Source organism: Panthera onca, chromosome D4 (genome assembly GCF_046562875.1).
Source record: "Panthera onca isolate mPanOnc1 chromosome D4, mPanOnc1 haplotype 2, whole genome shotgun sequence".
In the NCBI taxonomy this organism is placed as follows: Eukaryota; Metazoa; Chordata; class Mammalia; order Carnivora; family Felidae; genus Panthera; species Panthera onca.
This window is the reverse complement of record NC_138351.1, coordinates 58,150,236-58,168,899: the sequence shown is the minus strand read 5'-3', so window position 1 is coordinate 58,168,899 and position 18,664 is coordinate 58,150,236. Positions and strand designations below refer to the sequence as shown.

At 42.2% G+C, this 18,664-nt stretch overlaps 1 long non-coding RNA gene across 1 annotated transcript; it reads right to left on the bottom strand.

The window, feature by feature from the left end:
• Positions 1–346: 346 nt before the first annotated feature.
• On the bottom strand, positions 347–18,332 carry LOC132663229 (uncharacterized). The gene is made up of 2 exons (XR_009602990.3): positions 6,547–18,332; positions 347–6,436 (listed from the first exon to the last, which is right to left on the bottom strand). It is a non-coding gene; the product is annotated as an uncharacterized LOC132663229 (long non-coding RNA).
• Between the last annotated feature and the right edge of the window lie 332 nt (positions 18,333–18,664).

Genomic DNA, 18,664 nt, shown 5'->3' with positions numbered 1-18,664 from the left:
TAAATTATGTTACGTATACATTAAAATCAGTCCATTAAACACTGTTTCAGAGATGTATGATATCAAACACTGCTCACTGCACATAGGTAAGTGAAAACAGAAAGTTGAAACATCTATGTCATGAGCCCAGTTTCATTAAATACACACACACACACACATACACACACACACAGAGTAGAAACCTGGAACAATATAAATCAAATGCTGAGAATGGCTATCTCTTGGAGATAGTATGGTTTAGAATTTTATATATCACTGTATTTTCAATGATATGTATTACTTTTGTAATTAAGAAAAAAATTGAGATTAAAAAAATTTTTTTTTTAATGTTTATTTATTTTTGAGAGAGACAGAGACAGAATGCGAGTGGCTTAGGGGCAGAGAGAGAGGAAGACACAGAATCCAAAACAGGCTCCAGGCTCCGAGCTGTCAGCACAGAGCCCGATGCGGGGTTCAAACCCACGAGCTGTGAGATCATGACCTGAGCTGAAGTCAGACGCTCAACCGACTGAGCCACCCAGGCGCCCCGAAAATTTTTTTTTTTAACGATGTAAGAGATGAAAGGATACCAAAAGATTTGTTTTGTTTGTTTTGTTTTTTAAGTAGCCTTCACGCCCAGCACAGAGCCCAATCCGGGGTGTGAACTCACAACCCTGAGATCAAGACCTGAACTGAGATAGAGTCCAATGCTTAACCAGCTGAGCCATCCAGGTGCACCCCTCCCAAAAGATTTTTTAAAATCCCACTGAAATAGGTCTGCAGTTTGCATTTAACAAATATACCAGTCAAAATTGATGGAGTTTTTATGTATAAATTACCAGTTTATTTATTCAAAACACTTAATGCCTCTTTTATACAATGCTACCACAGTTCATGTACAGATCAATAAATAATTTTGAATTTAATTATCTAGTGTAAGATTTTTATAAATGACTAGGATGAGGTTGGGGTGCCTGGGTGGCTCCATTGGTTAAGTGTCCGACTTCAGCTCAGGTCATGATCTTGTGGTTCATGAGTTTAAGCCCCGTGTTGGGTTCTGTGTTGACAGTTTGGAGCCTGCTTTGGATTCTGTGTCACCTTCTCTCTCTGCTCCTCCCCCACTCGTGCTCTCTCTCTCTCTAAAATAAATAAACATTTAAAGAAGGTAATTAGGATGAAGAGAAACACAGAGAAGTTCCTGCTAACCACTACCTTGCTCTTGAAACTCTCATGACTTTTGCCACGGCTCATTTGCCTAGTCATGCTCCCATCTCAGTGTCTACTAATCTCTCACTGTGGTGAAGGTCCTCTTCCTCCTCTGAACTGTGAGCTTCCTCCCCTCTCCCCACGCCCTGGTCCTCAGCTTTCTGCATTCTTCTTTCTATGCTCATATCCTTGGTGAGTTCACCCCTAGTCATGGCATCATCACCTGTCACCTCAATGTAGATAATTTCTGCTGGAACATGACCTTGTTTCACTGGGTGCGGGCATGTGTGCTGTCACTGTTACATATATAAGGTATTTTAGCATTGCACAACAGTAATGATTAGAATTTTACACAACTCACCAAGGAAAAGATTGCTTGGAGGATTTGAGGAAGAGTTGTTGGCATTAATGACGGTGAACTCTTTCCCCCACCTCGTAAAGTAAACCAAATAAAAATACATAAATAGAAAAAAAAGTCAGCAAATCAGGTATTTAAAATTCGCAGGTTAATGGCATACCTTTGTTTGGAGAAGGAATAAACTAAGTAAGTGAATTAATTGGCCAACAGAAGAATTTTTTTAAGGTTCCACATTTATAAAACTCACTTAAATGAAGAAAGCACACATTTTTATCAATCACATCTTTGTTTTATTATTTTTCTGGTAGTCAGTCCTAGTCAGCTGATCAAATTACTCTTGTGGACTCAGCTTCAAGACAAATCTTCTAACTGCCTCCCTCCCCTTCCAATCAGATTCCTGCTCTTAAGCTTCTCCTATATGAAACTGTAACCCACAGGAGTCTTGCAAATGCATTATTTAGACCCAGGGTATGTTAATCATAGGTCCTGAAATAGGCTAAGGGCTACAGACATTCCTCAGACCCAATACCCAGAGCAAAGAGGTTACAGGCTTTTAGAATAGGAAGACAGAATTTTTAAATTAATTTTTTACTAATCCTGGCAGGAAGGAAAGAAAGAAAGCACATGGTAGGAAGTTCCACAGAATATTACTCCATAGGAAAGGTCATCAAAACCCTTAAGACCACAAGCAAGGCTAGGCCCAGATACCACCAGCTCAGAATAAAAGCAATAGAACCCAAAATTCACTGAAGGGTAGAACCAGCCTTAACATCTAGCTAATAATAACGCTCAGACAAGCAAAACAGGAGAAAAGGAGATGACTGAGGAAAACAAAAATTCTAAGGCTTAGAGTCACTAACACCTCTAGATACCTAGGCCTATAATCCTGGGCCATACTCTGTGGTGACTGCTTATTAGGTACATAAAGAGTCAGCTTTTGCAGCTTGCCAGCCATGCAGAGGGGTTATTAGAAGTATGTATATATGGGAGTTACTGCTCGGAAAGGGAGAGCTAGCCAAAGTAAACCAAAGATCAAGAACCAAGGGGAATGAGTTAGGCATTAGAATCAGAGTGGCAGAGACAGAAAAAAAGGGTGAGCTGCTAGGAAGTGGTAAGACTGTAACCAAATTTGGAGGATGGCTCAGGTCCACAGACTGGGATTCACTTGCATCTTGCTGAACCTCACCAGGTTAAAGGCAGAGCTCTGACGGTATCACATCTCTATGGGAGTCTTCTCCATCCTCTCAACACCTGCTACCTCCTAGAGTCCAAGTTTCTTCAGATTTGACAGGCAGAAGGCTGCCATGTTATTAGTGGTCTGGGAGCTCCAGGTCTGCTCCTCTGATCCTCTGTAGCCCACCCACCCTATCAAATATTATAGGTAACTTCAGCAGCACCAGGAGTCCAGCCAAACACTCTGACATCTCTCTACAATAGGCTGTAATAGTACACCTTCTGTGACACCATACTGTAGCTTTCTCCCAAACCACCTGGCAGCTGTCTCTTACTGACTCTTCCTTCTCTACCTGTCCCTTGGGTTGATTGGTATTCCTTGAGGCTTTATTCTAAGTATTCTTTTTTTCTCCACTCAGCTCTCTCAATAATTATATCTATACCCATGCATAACTCCAATAACTATTTCTATGTGTCAAGCATGGATTGCCAATCCATTTCCATCACCTCCAAATTAATATATTCAATTGCCTACTGGACCTCTTCACTTGATGGAGTTGCAAGCACTTCAAATTCAATGTCCAAAATCAGACACATGATTTCCCCCCAAAATATCTTCCCACCCCAAAGTTCTCTTGCTCAGTAACTGGCACCATCATCCATCTACATGCTGAAGCCCAAAACCTCAGTCATCCCTGAATTCTCATCTCCCTCACTGTCCACATCTAAGTCTTGCTGGATACACCTCCAAAATATGCCCTCAAATCCATGCAATTCTCCACTGTCCTACTCTATATAGTGCAAACCACTATCATCTTTCACCTGAACCAATGTAACTGCCCTTTAACTTGTCTCCCAGACTCTAGTGTTGATCCTCTCCAATCTGTCTATAAAACAGCCAAAATGTAGTGCTGGCCAAGTCACTCCTCTGCATAAAACCCTTGACTTGCCTCCCCCTTAATTTTTTTTAAGCTTATTTATTTTTGAGAGAGAGACAGAGTGAGCGAGCAGGGGAGGGGCAGAGAGAGAGGGGGAGAGAGAATCCCAAGCAGGCTCCACACTGTCAGCAAGGAGCCCAACGAAGGGCTGGATCTCACAAACCATGAGATCATGACCTGAGCTGAAACTAAGTGTTGGATGCTCAACCGACCGAGCCACCCAGGCACAATTGGCCTCCCCTTTAAAGGATGAACTATAAACACCTTATCATGGATTTCAAGGTGCTCCTTGATCTGGCCCCTGCCTACCTCTTCAGCCTCATCTCACCTCACATCCCACCCCCTCTTCATGCTCCAGATACCCTGAACTTCTTTCATTCCTTTCCATTGTCTCACCTTTGCACATACTGTTCCCTCTATCTGAAACACTTCCCACCTTCCACACAATCACCTCAAAATCAGTAAGATCACTGTGTAAACATCACCACTTCCTTTACAGACAAGGTCTCCCCCCAAATATGTATAGTCCAATAATATTCTGTTCTTTCTCCAGAATATTTTTTAAATGTTTATTTATGTATTTTGAGAGAGAGGGAGGGAGGAAGAGAGAATCCCAAGCAGGCTCCACACTGGGGGCTCAATCTCACGAACTGTGAGATCATGACCTGACCCCAAATTAGGAGTTGGATGCTGAACTGACTGAGCCACCCAGCCACCCCCGCTCTGTAATGTTTTTTAAACTTAATATTGTTCAAACCTAATTATACATATTTATTTGTGTTTATTCCATTTTCTCTACAAAATGCTGTATCCTCAGTGCTTAGGACAATGTATGGTATAACAGACTCTCAACATCAGAATAAATTTAAAAAATGAGTAAATGACAAAATCGAGATAATTTGGATGGCTCCTCAAAAAATGGGTTCTTAAAAACAAAATGGGTTCCTTAGGATGAGGAGAGATAAAAGAGGGATGCTGCGGGAAATAGCAGACTACAAGAATCTGTCCTCACAGGTTTGACAAGGCCAGGGGTAACAGATGTGTTTCAACCATACGCTTTTCTTCCCAAACTGAAACAGGAAGAAATAGAAACTTTGAACAGACCCATAACCAGTCAAGAAATCAAATTAGTAATAAAAAATCTCCCCCAAAAAAACAAGAGTCCGGGGCCAGATGGCTTTCCAGGGAATTCTACCAAACATTTAAGGAAGAGTTAACACCTATTCTCTTGAAGCTGTTCAACCATATGCTTTTCTTGGCAATGAGTGAGTGTAGCCAGCATTGGGACACGGGTGGTGCTGAGACAGGTAGACATGGATAAACAGTCCCCCTGAAGCTAAGTGCACTGAGCTACCTGATCAGGTAGGCCACATGCCTCTGTCATCTATCCTAACCTACTTAGATGGGCCCAATCAGCCCCTCTTGGCAACAGGTACACAGGCCTGCATCATTCCACATGCAGTCCTGCCTTACCTCATCAAAGGTAGTGGATGACTTGACTGGCACCCTCTATTCACATGAAGGTTTTATACATCTTCACAGTTGCTGATACCACATCCTTCAGAAGTGCCCAACCCATTTAAAATAGATCTGATAATTTAATCTTTAAGGTACTGCTCAGACTCTCTTGAATAAAGATTGCTTGGTCTCTTAGAGAGTCACCTCTCTCCCACTTCTCTGAGATGAATTTGGACGTATGAGGGGGAAGGGGACTTTGTAGCAGCAAGAAAAAGTTGGGACTCCTTGAGCGAGTGGGCCTCTGGCTTCCCAGATCTCCAGAGCAATGGATGGATTACATTGCACTGTCTTCCCCTGGCGCTATTTTTCTGAGTCTGGTTATGATGCTTATCACACCACACCCCTCAGATGCTTGTACATTCAGCACAGATGCAACAGAAGCCCTTCATAGTCTCTGCACCGAGGACTTCCCTACTGCACCTGGGAAATGCCCCATATCTTGACCTCCTAGGTCAGACATTTTCACAAAGTCTCACCGATGCCTCTTTTACAATATCTCTCCATTTAATGTCTACATTTCTCTTCCTACTATCTAGTTCCAGTTTTACCAGCAAGAATGAGTTCCATGATGGATTAATGATGTCCACTATAAACAGACAGGGGAGTCACACCATGAATGACGCATGTACTGATCCTTACTCTCGTCTTCCTCAAATCCATTAATCCAAATCAATCTGCCCTGTTTGTATATATCAAAATCTTACTCATCTTTCAGAACTAGTTCAATCCTTACTTCTTCTATGAAGGTTATCCTCAGCCATAGTGATCTCATCCTGCTCTGAATTAACACCACTTGTTATTTGGTTATTAACATTTGTACTAGTTTATTAATGTTAATAGTAAATAACACTTATTACTGATACTTGAGGTGGCTTGTAGAATGGTGGTATCATTAACACAAATAAAGTATGACTGGCTTTAAGGAACATATGATCGGTTAGTTATAGGAGATATCTAGTTCTCTGGTTATCAGGAAAGAGAACTAGGAGTTCCGTGATGATACTAACAGCAAACTCTTTTGGCAAAAAGATATTACCAAAAACAGGATTAGAGACAAAACCAAACTGTTTTGTATAAACCAAAGTCTGATCACTATATCTCAATAGTGACAGGAGCATGAGATCACTTACTATGATTTCGTGAGTTTGAGCCCCACATCGGGCTCTGTGCTGCCAGCACGCAGCTGGATGGAGCCCACTTCAGATCCTCTGTCTCTCTCTCTGTCCCTTCCCCACTCGTGCGCACACGTGCAAGCATGCACTCTCTCTCAAAAATAAACATAAAAAATTAATGAATATTGCATGAAGACAACAGTACACACAACAAATGTTTAAAATCTATTCTACAATACATCCTTTTCTGAGAGGTAATCACCTTTATTTCAGATTCTTCCTTTCTTACTGTATTTGTTATGCAGGGAAGAAAAGCTAAAGAAGTGATCGAAATGGATAATTAGCACAAAAAAGACCTAGGTATAAAAGTTAAAACTATAAGATTTCTAGATATAGAAGAAAACACAGGAGAAAATCTGTGACTTTGTTGTAAGCAAAGATTTCTTGTGCAGGGCACAAAGAGCACTAACTGTAAAAGAAAAAAAAAAAGTAAGAAATCAGCCTTCACCAAAATTTAAAACTTCTGCTGTTCAAAAGACACAAGGAAAAATGGCAAGTCACTCACCAGGGGGAATATTTTCAATTCATATACTCACCTATACTCACAATTCATATACTCACTTGTATTTTGAATATATAAAGAACTCTTACAGCAATAAGACCAACATTCCAATTTTTTAAATAGGCAAAAGATTTAAATAGACTTCACCAAATATGAGATACTGGTGGCAAATAAGCACATGAAAAGATGCCCAGTATCATTAATTGCCAGGGAAAAGCAAATTAAAACCACAATGAGATATCACTACAAACCTTGGAACCCCTGGGTGGCTCCATTGGTTGAGCATCCGACCTCGGCTCAGGTCATGATCTCACAGTTTGTGAGTTTGAGCCCCATGTTGGGCTCTGCACTGACAGCACGGAGCCTGCTTTACATTCTGTCTCTCTCTCTCTCTGCCCCTCCCCCATTTGCACACACATTCTCTCAAAAATAAACAAACATCAAAAAAATTTTTTAATAGAATGATTTTAAACACTGACAATACTAGGGGTGCCTGGGTGGCTCAGTCAGTTACGCCCCCGACTCCTGATTTTTGGCTCAGGTCATGATCTCATAACTGGTGAAATTGAGCCCTCTGTCAGCTCCGTGCTGACAGCACAAAGCCTTCTTGGGATTCTCTCTCTTCTTCTCTCTCTGTCCCCCCTTAACTTGCACACGTATGCATGCGCGCACACGCACACTTTCTCCTTCTCTCTCCCAAAATGAATAAACTTTTTTTAAAAAGTAGAAAGCAACCTAAATGTCCATCAGCAGATGAATGGACAAACTCAATATCATTAAATGCTGGGGAAGTAATTGTGGCATATCCAACAATGAAATACTACTCAGCAATAAAAAGGGATAAATTACTGACATACACAAAAACATGAATGGATATGAAAAACGTAATGCCGAATTAAAGAAGCTAAGAACAGGACACATACTGTATGATTCCATTTATATCAACCTCTACAATAGGTAAAACTAATCTACAGTGATAGAAATATAATCAGTGGATGTCTGGGGTGGGGTGAGGGGAGACCGCAAAGGGTAACGGGGGACTTTGTGTGTGTGTGTCGGGGGGTAACAGAAATGACTATAGTGTCTGGGAAGATGATTATATAAGTGCAAACATCTACGTTGTACACTTGAAAACACATACATCATCTTGCTTGTAAATTATATTTCTGTAAAGTTGAAAAAATAATTATTTTGCAACAGTTAAGGAGTTAAAGTCTTTTTTATTACCAACAGTGGCTGGCCAGCAAATCATTACAGAGGTTTAGCAGCCCATATATAGTATAGAATTATCCTTTACCGGTCAGCCTTCTGAAACACACCAGAGAAATGGGTTCTGTCCAGTGGAAATGCAGTACCTTAGAATTTGTTTTCTAATTCACAGAAGTTAGTGAATTTGCACATCCTCTCCTGATGAACCTAGTTTAATTTTTTAAAAATCAGGCTTAGGGTGGGGTGTCTGGGTGGCTCAGTCGGTTAAGCTTCCAACTTTGACTCAGGTCATGATCTCATGGTCCATGGATTTGAGCCCCACTCTGTGCTGACAGCTCAGAGCCTGGAGCCTGCTTCAGATTCTGTGTCTCCCTCTCTCCCTGCCCCTCCCCCACATGGGCTGTTTCTCTCAAAAATAAACATTAAAAAATGTTTTTTGATAATAATAATAAGAAAAATCAGGCTTAGGGTGCCGGGTAGCTCAGTCAATAAGCATCTGACTTTGGCTCAGGACATGATCTCACAGTTCATGAGTTTTGAGTCCCATATCAGGTGAGCTCGAGCCCTACTTTGGGTGAGCACGAGTCCCTCTTTGAGTGAGCCCTGCTTCTTTGTCCCTCCTAGGATTCTCTCTCTCTCTCTCTCTGCCCCTTGCTCACTTGTGCCCTCTAAATAAATAAATAATAAAAAATAAAATAAAATAAAATCAGATTTACTTAAAAAAATAAAAATAAAAATCAGGCCTGTCCCTCCTGGGATTCTCTCTCTGCCCTTGCTCACTTGTGCCCTCTCTCTAAATGAATGAATGAATGAATGGAATAAAATAGATTTCATTAAAAATAAAAAATAAAAAATCAGGCCTAAGCAAGGATAACAGCTGAAGAAAGCTATTTTTTTATGTTTATTTATTTATTTTTGAGAGAGACAGCACAATCAGGGTGAGGCAGAGAGAAAGAGAGACAGAATCTGAAGTAGGCTCCAGACTCCAAGCTGTCAGTGCAGAGCCCAATGTGGGGCTCGAACCCACAAACCATGAGATCATGCCTGAGCCAAAGTTGGACACTTAACCAACTGAGTCACCCAGGTGCCCCAAAGCTATTTTTTATCTACACCTCCATCTTAGACCTTTCTTTACTGGCTTAGTTCAAGTCCTGTGGTGTGGTTTTAACATTTACTAGGGACTGAGGTGCATTGAGTTAAGAGGATGAGAGACTGCAAGATAGAGCAGGTAGGGAGGGAAGTGGCAGGTTGTATTTTTGCTTTGTGTCCTTCCTGTGCTTAGAAGAAAGCGGAGGGGGCACCCCCCAACAAATGAGGGGGCAGGTGGAGAGGGGCACCTGGGTGGCTCAGTTGGTTACGAGACAGTCTGACTCTTGATTCCGGCTCAGGTTATGATCTTGCAGTTCATGAATTCAAGCCCCACATCATGCTCTGCGCTGACAGTGTGGAGCCTGCTTTGGATTCTCTCTGTCTCTGTTCGTCCCCACTTGTGCTCTCTCTCTCAAACTAAACTTAAAAAAAAAAAAAAAAGAAATGAGGGTAGGGGTGATGAATTCAGTGGACATTTGTCATTTCTAGTTCACAGCATCCATGCTCACTTCCTAAGAGTACTCTGATGTCATTTCAGACAATTAACTCCCCCGTTCTATGTACATGTTTGTTGGGAGAGTAAAATCAAGTTTTCCCTCCCTCCATTGAAACCAAGCAAGATAGTCGAGCAGTTCTTTCTCTGTCAGTTCCAAGCCTGGTTCCTTAGGTCTCCCTTCCATCCTGTGAGGCTCTCCTCAATGGAGAAATAAATCTTTTAAGTCCCCTCTTCCTATGCTCTCCACCATTGTTTTTCAATCTCCCTCCTTAGAGTCAATGTCTGTTATAGGGGTGCCTTGGTGGCTTACTTAGTTGATTGAGCGCCTAACTTCGTTTCAGCTCAGGTAATGATCTCACAGTCCCCCATCAGGCTCCGCGCTGGCAGTACAGAGCCCGCTTGGGATTCTCTGTCTCCCTCTCTCTCTGCCCCTCCCCTGCTTACCCTGTCTCTCAAAAATTAAACTAAAAAAAATTTCTGTTATCAGTTTGGTGTATTTTCTTCCAGATGCTTTCTATACATCTCATTGTTTGTAAACAAATAACTGTATGTGTCACATAAATTGGGTATTATACATATTGTTGTGCAACTTGCCGTTTACGAGCTGTAATCTTCTATTTCTTTTGTATCTTTTCATCATGCCTGATTAAAACTCTCCACACAAAAATCCTGCCAAAAGTGGTGTCTATAAGTAGGGTGGGACTCAGTTAATCTCACTATTCTATATAGCCCTTTAATTACCCATAACAGGATGGACTTGGGCAAAAGTTCAGCTAGTTGAACAATAAGGATCCTAAAGAATACTAACAATGTGTCAGGCTGAAAAGTCCTTCTAGGCAATACAGAGAAGGTTCTTCAGCAGGGAAATCTCATGATAAAGACAATGCTTCAAGAAGTATAACATGGCAGCTGTGAATATAATATAGACCAGAAGAAGGAGAGATTGGGTAGCAGAGAGACCTGTTCAGCAGCTAACAGGGGATAGATCTGAAGAAATAAAATTCTGGCTTATAGTGGAGCCAGAGAAATGGAGAGAAACTTATTACTGAATTATAAGAAGTTAGACTAGTAGATTTGAAGCCTGGAATTAGAAGAGCTAAATTTGAATTCCAACCCTGAAATGTATTGGCTGTGTGACTTCTGGCAAGACACTTCTCTGCTCCGTATCTTAGTTTCTCTGTCAGTAAAATGAAGAACTTAGGATATCAGGGCTTTTACAATTTTTTTCCAGTAGAACCCCCCTCCCCCTTTTTTTTTTCTGGGGGGAAAAAAGGCAAGACTCTTCTGGCTAAAGCCTTGGGAAAAGGCTCAGAGCCTCAGCTGTCCTTCATCTCACTTCTCTCAGCCACCTCTGTGACATTCTTGAGATATCTCCAGAGGACTAGAGAACATTTGAGAAATTTCTAAAGACTCTACTACCAACTCTAATATTCAATGACTCAGGGGGGTAAACTTGGCAGAGGTGCCTAGGAAAACAGTAATGACTTTAAGAGTTGCCACAGAATCATGTAATAGAAAGGGTAAATTGACCTCCAATAAATTTGCCTGCTTTTCTTCCAGGCCAAACTCAATTTAACGTCCCAAATCTCATCCAAACCTTGTGCAATCAGTACTCTAACCTCCATATAAACAATACCATCACAAATAATTCACTAACCGTTCAGCTCATTCCAGTCTGAGGTCAGCCAATTAATCAAACATTCTTCCTTACTGAACCAAAGTCTGTCCCTCTATCACTGTCATCTGAAATAAAGGTGCTTATTCTACCTTCTGGAACTAAAGCAAGTAAATCTGACCCCTCCTCCACAGGAGAATCCTTCAACTATTTGAAAAGAGCTATCAAGTCAACCTTATCACCCTTTATTTCCTCTTGCTCTCACCTGCCATGATGCTCCATGGAGGTGGCCTGCTCCAGCTCTGGATCAATTCAACATTTTCTAGGCATCTAAGTGCCCAAATGTGCAAGCAAATTTTCATTTATTCATGGCTTTAGAGACTTAATCAAACCAGATGATCTACCTTAAAACAAAGACTAGCTTTATAATGAAATGTAAATAGAACTCAAACTCATTATCTGGTAACTATTCTTTTCTTGCTAAACGTTAGCTGTTCTCAGTTTATCAGATTGCTAAATCTTTTGACCCAAAGCTAATTGTGAAAACCTCTATCCAGGGATCCAAAAAGATTCAAGACTCAAGGTTCACTGAAGCAACTATAAATAATAGAAATAGTATTATGCATCCTGATTCCAAAGCCTGTCATCACATCAACTCTCAGGTGAATATAATTCTCACCAGTATAAAAATTCAATTACCACCAACATGACACGGAATATCAATGGTGTGAGTAACAGAGCTTCATTTACCCTTCTCCATTCCACCGATTGTAGATTCCACCACCCAGTCTGTATAATTAGGATCTGTGGATTGGGCCTGGGTATCTGCCAGTCTGGGTAGTTTGGGAATGGGGAATAGAAAGTATGACTGAGCCCCCAAGAGAAATCAAGCCAGCATAGCCACAGTCCATGATGCTTGTAGGAGCTCAGAGTCTTTACGGTTTCCTGTGCTCCAGTTGTCCTGGTAACCTGAGGCCTCCTTATTTGTGTTGGCATCATGGGGCCAAGAGCGGAAGCAAAGCTGGAGCACCAGCAAGATTTGCAGGAAAAAAATGTGGGTAATGCAGCAGTTATGCCACAGGAGGGTCAAGCCTAGGGCAAAAGAATTACCTGGTTAGGGGAGAAGAGGGGGTAGCGTCTTGTAAAAATCAGATTTACAGATTCCACTTCCAATGGAGTTTCCGATTCAATAGGTCTAGGATGAGCTCAGAAACCTGCAATTTTAAGAAGCTACCTCCTACCAAGTAAGACAAAGACCGCACTTTTGAAAACCCAGGCTAAGCAAACAAATTGGCAGCTGGAGAGAAAAAGTACAACCACCTATCCATTTCAGAAAGCCCATATTACAGCATAGTAGTTCTCAACATAGGCAGGGAGGGTAGTGGTGGATTTTGCCCTCCAGGGGGACATGTGGCAATGTCTGGAAATATTTCTGGTGGTCACAGTGGAGGTCAGGGATGCTGCTAAACAACCCACAGTTCACAGGATTGCCCCCCAACAATAAAGGATTATCCAGTCCAAAACATCAGCGCCATGGTTGAGGATATTCTGCCCCTCAACCCCATCACCTCCAAACCACAGAAATCAATGCTACATACACAGTTTTAGGTCACGGCACAGAGAATTGTGTGAGGACCTCTGGAAAAAATGAGACCCCCAAAATCATTTTAAAAAATAGTAAATGTTATTAAAGATATGGATAAAGAGGAGATTGGAGGAGACGGAGGTAGGTATGGACAATGATGGTAAGCCAAAGAAAAAATCAAGGGAGGACAAGGCATTGGGTGACAAGAGTGGGAAAGGAATGCCATTCCCTCAATGGATACAGCCCCTCCCTATGTAGAAGACAGGTAAAGAGAAGATAAATCTATTAAAAATAACATAAGTCAAAAAAAAGAGGGGAGGCACCTGGGTGGCTCAGTCGGTTGAGTGTCTGACTTTGGCTCAGGTCATGATCTTGCAGTTGACAAGTTTGAGCCCTGCATTGGGCTCTGTGCTGACAGCTGGGAGCCTGGAGCCTGCTTCGGATTCTGTGTCTCCCATTCTCTCTGCCCCTCCCCTACTCATGCTCTGTCTCTCTCTGTCTCAAAAATAAATAAACATTAAAAATACTTTTAAAAAGAAGAAAAAAGAAAGAAGGAAGGAAAGAAGGAAAGAAAAAAGAAAAAGGAAAATGGGTAAAGGAACTGTGAAGAAGGAGCTTTATTAGTATGTGTCAAGCATAGACATGGAATGAAAGAAGACAACAGAGATTCTTATGTAAAAGAATGCTACATAGAAACTCTTCAGCAATGATAAGAAAACAGGAGGACTCCTAGGAGGAGGTCAGGAATTATGTGAGAAAGGAAAAGAAAAATTATTTATGACACTATAGCCCTAATCTCTCATTCCCGAGTCCTGCCCCTAGAAAGATAGGTAGGGGGAAAGTTGCTTGATTTTCCCAAGCAGACATACTAAAAGGGAAGGGAAGGGAAGTTGAAGAGGAGCACAGCTAAGAACTCTCCTCAAAGGAGAAGAGGGTGGTACTCAAAGAGAATAGAGGAGTAAGGTTCAAAGAGGAGGAGAAAATATGTTTTGGGGAAAGAAGGGAGAAGAGAAGGGAGAGATTTGTTAGCCACTTGAGGGAGAGGGACCTCAGGGACTCTTCCTCTTTGGGGAAGAGATTAAATGCAGATTTCTCCCCCTTCCCCTTTTTTTTTTTAATGTTTATTTGAGAGCGAGCAAGCACAAGCAGGGGAGGGGCAGACAGAGGGGAAGAGGGAAAGAATCCCAAGCAGGTTCCACACTGTGCTGTCAGCAACAGAGCCTGACGCAGGGCAGGGCTTGATCTCACAAACGTGAGATTGTGACCTGAGCTGAAATCAAGAGTTGGACGCTTAACCAACTAAGCCACCCAGGCGCCCTGAGAAATTTTTTCTTAAGCATTGCTTTTGGTATATGAGAGATGAGATTCTAACCTTCATCTTTTACCCCTTCAATAAAAACTGACATTACTCATCAAGGCTTTGGGTTTGTGTTGTTTCTCAGCTGTGACAACATAGAAGACTGGCCTTTAGGCAGACCAAGAGCCCAGTTACACACATTTTTACCATTTTTTGAAATGACCATAAGATTTATGGAGTAGCCAAAAGACAGCCATATGACAACATACTAACTCTGAGTTTAGAGCTGTACTAACACAACAGCCACTCACCTCATATGGCTATTTACATTTAAATTAATTAAAATTTAAAATTCCAGGGGCGCCTGGGTGGCTCAGTCGGTTAAGCATCGGACTTCAGCTCAGGTCATGATCTCACGGCTAGTGAGTTCGAGCCCCGCGTCGGGCTCTGTGCTGACAGCTCAGAGCCTGGAGCCTGTTTCAGATTCTGTGTCTCCCTCTCTCTCTCTGACCCTCCCCCGTTCATGCTCTGTCTCTCTCTGTCTCAAAAGTAAATAAACGTTAAAAAAAAAAATTAAAATTTAAAATTCCATTCCTCACACTAGCCATATTTCAAGTGCTCAAAAGCCACATGTGACTAGTGGCTACTGATTAGCCAAGACAGGTAGAGAACATTTCTATCATCACAGAAAGTTCTATTAGACAGTGCTAAAGAAAAAAGCTTAGACAAACAGCTAACAAAAAACAAACGCTTTTCAAATCTTTAAAGAGTGCCGCACTGAAAAACAAGTCGATTTCTTCCATATCATTTCAAAGAGCAGAACTAAGGGGGAAAATGAGATGCTATAAGAAGCCAGATTTCAGCTTAACAAGCCTCTAGTACCTAGAGCCAGATAACAGAAGGGGTGGCCTCTGACTGCAGGAGGAAGTAACCCATTTTATTCAATATAGAGAAAGCAAAGATCAACTTGATCATCTTTCAGAGACAACAAAGAACTAGATACCTTCTAAGTATCTAGTTTTGAGTCTATAATTTTAAGAAGAGAGCAATTTATAAATAAAAGTGAGAGTCATAAATAGAATTTTAAAAGTCACTACTGCCATAAATAGATTGTAGAGCAGGCAGGAACAATGAAAATTTATAAGTAGCCAGGTAATTTAGTCAAAATTAATGGTGGTTAGCTAGGGGCTAATTATTGGTGGTAGGGGCTATCATGAACGTAATAGTTCGTAAGGAGAAAAAAAAAAATGGTAAGAACTTGTTAAGAATGGTTCAAATGGCACAGAGACAAGGTAGAAAACTTCAATATGGGTTATTAATGGAATCTTGATCATAGTTGAAACCACTACTACAACCAGACAATCTTTTCTATTCTCTGCCAGAGAGAGTACCAAGCTGAGTATAGGAATGTTCTTGGACTCTGGCCCCTCTATCCCATCCTCCTGCCGTTCACCAAACCCTTCCTTGTCATCTCTCACAACTCCTGAAACTCAGCCTCCTTCGTGTGATCTCATCTGTATAGGAATGGCTCCACTCATCTTTCTCATCTGAATACAGAATACCAAAGGATGATGTCTGTTAACCTTCTATCCTAGCTATCAACTTACCCATCCTCATCTTCTACCCCAAAATGCACTTACCTTGATTATAATGTCATATCCTGAACATATATTCATACACACATACTGACTTGTTATACTATCTGTGCATTTTAGCATATACACGAAAGAATTCACACGCACGCATGTGGTAATATCCATTGTTGGCAATTGCTGAGGAAACTGGTGCCAGGATTGTGAAATTCACTATTCAGTGCCTAGCACAACATCAAGCTTAAGTGGAGTCACTCAATGGACTTTACAATTGACCACGTCATGCTGCTGGATGCAAAATGTTGGAAGAAGAGGCTGAAGTCGATGTAAATTTGAAAACTTTTCCTTGTAGGAAAAAGAGTGGAAACATAAGCGTTTTCTGCTGTACCTAGAGGAAGAATGCTTAATCACAAGGGGAAGGTTGAAGCGTTGGTCAAAGCAAGCATAACAGGGTTTACAAACAGCCCCAAATCAGAAAAAGGTGAGAGAAGAGGAAGGAAGACAGATCATGCAGAACAAATAATAAGTAAAATCCAATCTTTTAAAAATCTAAGGTCTTACCAAACAGAAAGGAGGAAAAAGAGAAGATTTCAACAAGAGAGTGTTAAAGATGGAAAAGAGCCAGAAAGGGCTGTAGGTTAAAAAAAAAAAAAAAAAAAAAAAAAAATCAATGAAGAAGTAGTGGTGTACATTGGCAAAGAGAAGTGTAGAGTTGAAGGAAGGGAGAGAATTTATGGTAGAGGAAGTTGGTGTGAAGTTTTCCTCCAAAGATGCCCCGCAGAGCAAAGAAGGAATGAAGGCAAAAGCCACTGGGAATAAGGTAGGGCTGGGACTGTAACAGCACAGGAGAAAGCAGCAGGGCCCAATATAGTAAATCATTTTCTTTTTTTAAAATTAACTGACCCAGATTTTCTTGTTTGGGGCCAAAGACAACTGCAGGATTTAAAGATCTTTAAAATAAATTATTAAAATCCTAATTCTTGGAATTGCCTTCAGCCCAAGATAAAATAAATATAAAGATCATGATATGATAGAATGAGCGTCAGTTTCTGAGACAAATACCATCATAGAGTTGATTTTAGAAATCAGACTAATAAGTACTGTTATATAAATACTATTGTGAATAAAACAGCTTTAGGGGCGCCTGGGTGGCGCAGTCGGTTAAGCGTCCGACTTCAGCCAGGTCACGATCTCACGGTCCGTGAGTTCGAGCCCCGCGTCAGGCTCTGGGCTGATGGCTCAGAGCCTGGAGCCTGTTTCCGATTCTGTGTCTCCCTCTCTCTCTGTCCCTCCCCCGTTCATGCTCTGTCTCTCTCTGTCCCAAAAATAAATAAACGTTGAAAAAAAAAAAAAAATTAAAAAAAAAAAAAAAAAAACAGCTTTAGCTTTCTCTCTCTTTTTATCAGCCACAGGCTAAACACAGAAACTCCACAGTTACATACATGTGCACAGAAGATAATAATATAATACATATGTAAAGCTGGGTTATTTGTATACCGTAGCTCAGTGCCCCACTCCAAGAAATGTTTTACTTGGTTTGGGTTATAGGGCAGTTTAAATGGCTGCACAGAAGAAAGTTAAGGTTAAAAATAAAGACCATAAGATGAAGGAGGGGAAAACTAGAAGGATTGTGCTGATACAAAACTGAGGCACTAGAAACAGAGTTCACTCAGGTCACTGCAAGAAAAAGGGGCACAAAAGCACGACAATGCCATGTAACTAATCTTGATAGCCTCAACTTTGGGTTTTAAATCAAATATTGAATCAGATTTTTCAACTTTACTATTTTTAAAAATCCAACACTTAATCGTTTGATAATGCAGTTACACAGTGTTAAATGACTATAAAAATTAGCATATCCATGCCTAATTCTTCAGCAAAGACGGAATGGGAAGCAGTAATGTTACACACAGATAACCTTGCCTTTAAGTCAGTCACTACTCTTCTTGCTCAGAGGCCGTCATTGCCACCTGCAAGGCCAAATCCAAATTCCTCACCCCAGCATTCAAAGCCTTTAATGACTTGGCTACAGGGTACCTACCTAACCTTAAGTCCCACCACCCCCTAAACCTACCTTCCACTCTCCGAGCACACAGGCCTCTGGGCAGACCTTATGTCTGGGGTCTGGCCATTTCCACCTTCCTACCTGATATGAAGTCTCCTTTCATCTACAGGTTCTGACTCGCCAAGGCCTACACTGGCGCTGTGATCCTCCAGCACTCCAGTCCACCGCGCTCACTCCACAGCCCCACACTCCTCCCCTCCCCAGACAGTCTCACCCGCTTGCTGTTTTGCCCAGGGCCCCTTTCCCTTCCCACACGAGCTCTCTGGGGCCTTCTCCCTGCCCCAAGATTCTCCCAAGGGAGGCTCCCTGCCTGCCTCCATTCAGTCACGGGCTCTGTATTCAGTGTCTATTAGGGGTTTCGCGCCTGGGGTGAAACCAGGACCTCGACCCCACAGGACCCTTCCTCCCTTAACTCTCTCCCCAGCGCTACGGTAACCCTGCAGAGGTTCCCCCCACCACCACCCTCAGGGGCTCCGGCCACCCAAATCTCCCCTCTGCGGTCCCTCCTATCCGGCAGCGGGCAGCGGGGGTCGGCGGTGACTCACCGGAGGGCCGGCGGCCGGGGGGCCGGAATGCGCTCACTTCCTCGCCTCGCGCACCTGCCTGCTGGGCACTGCTGGAGCGCCGCCCGGCCGGGCCTCCGGCGGATGTTTTTTCTGTCCCCGCGCGCGCGCGCCAATCACCCCCTACTGGCCGCGCCCCCCCCCTCCCCGCAACTGGCATTCCCAACGGCCGCGGCCCCAGGAATCAGAGTTGGGCCCTAACCACTGACCTCTTCTACACATAAGCATACACACAGCAACCACAAGCGTGGCCTCGGGGCCCAAGCAGCTATAGAGACGCACACAAGAACGTGCACACCAACAGGAA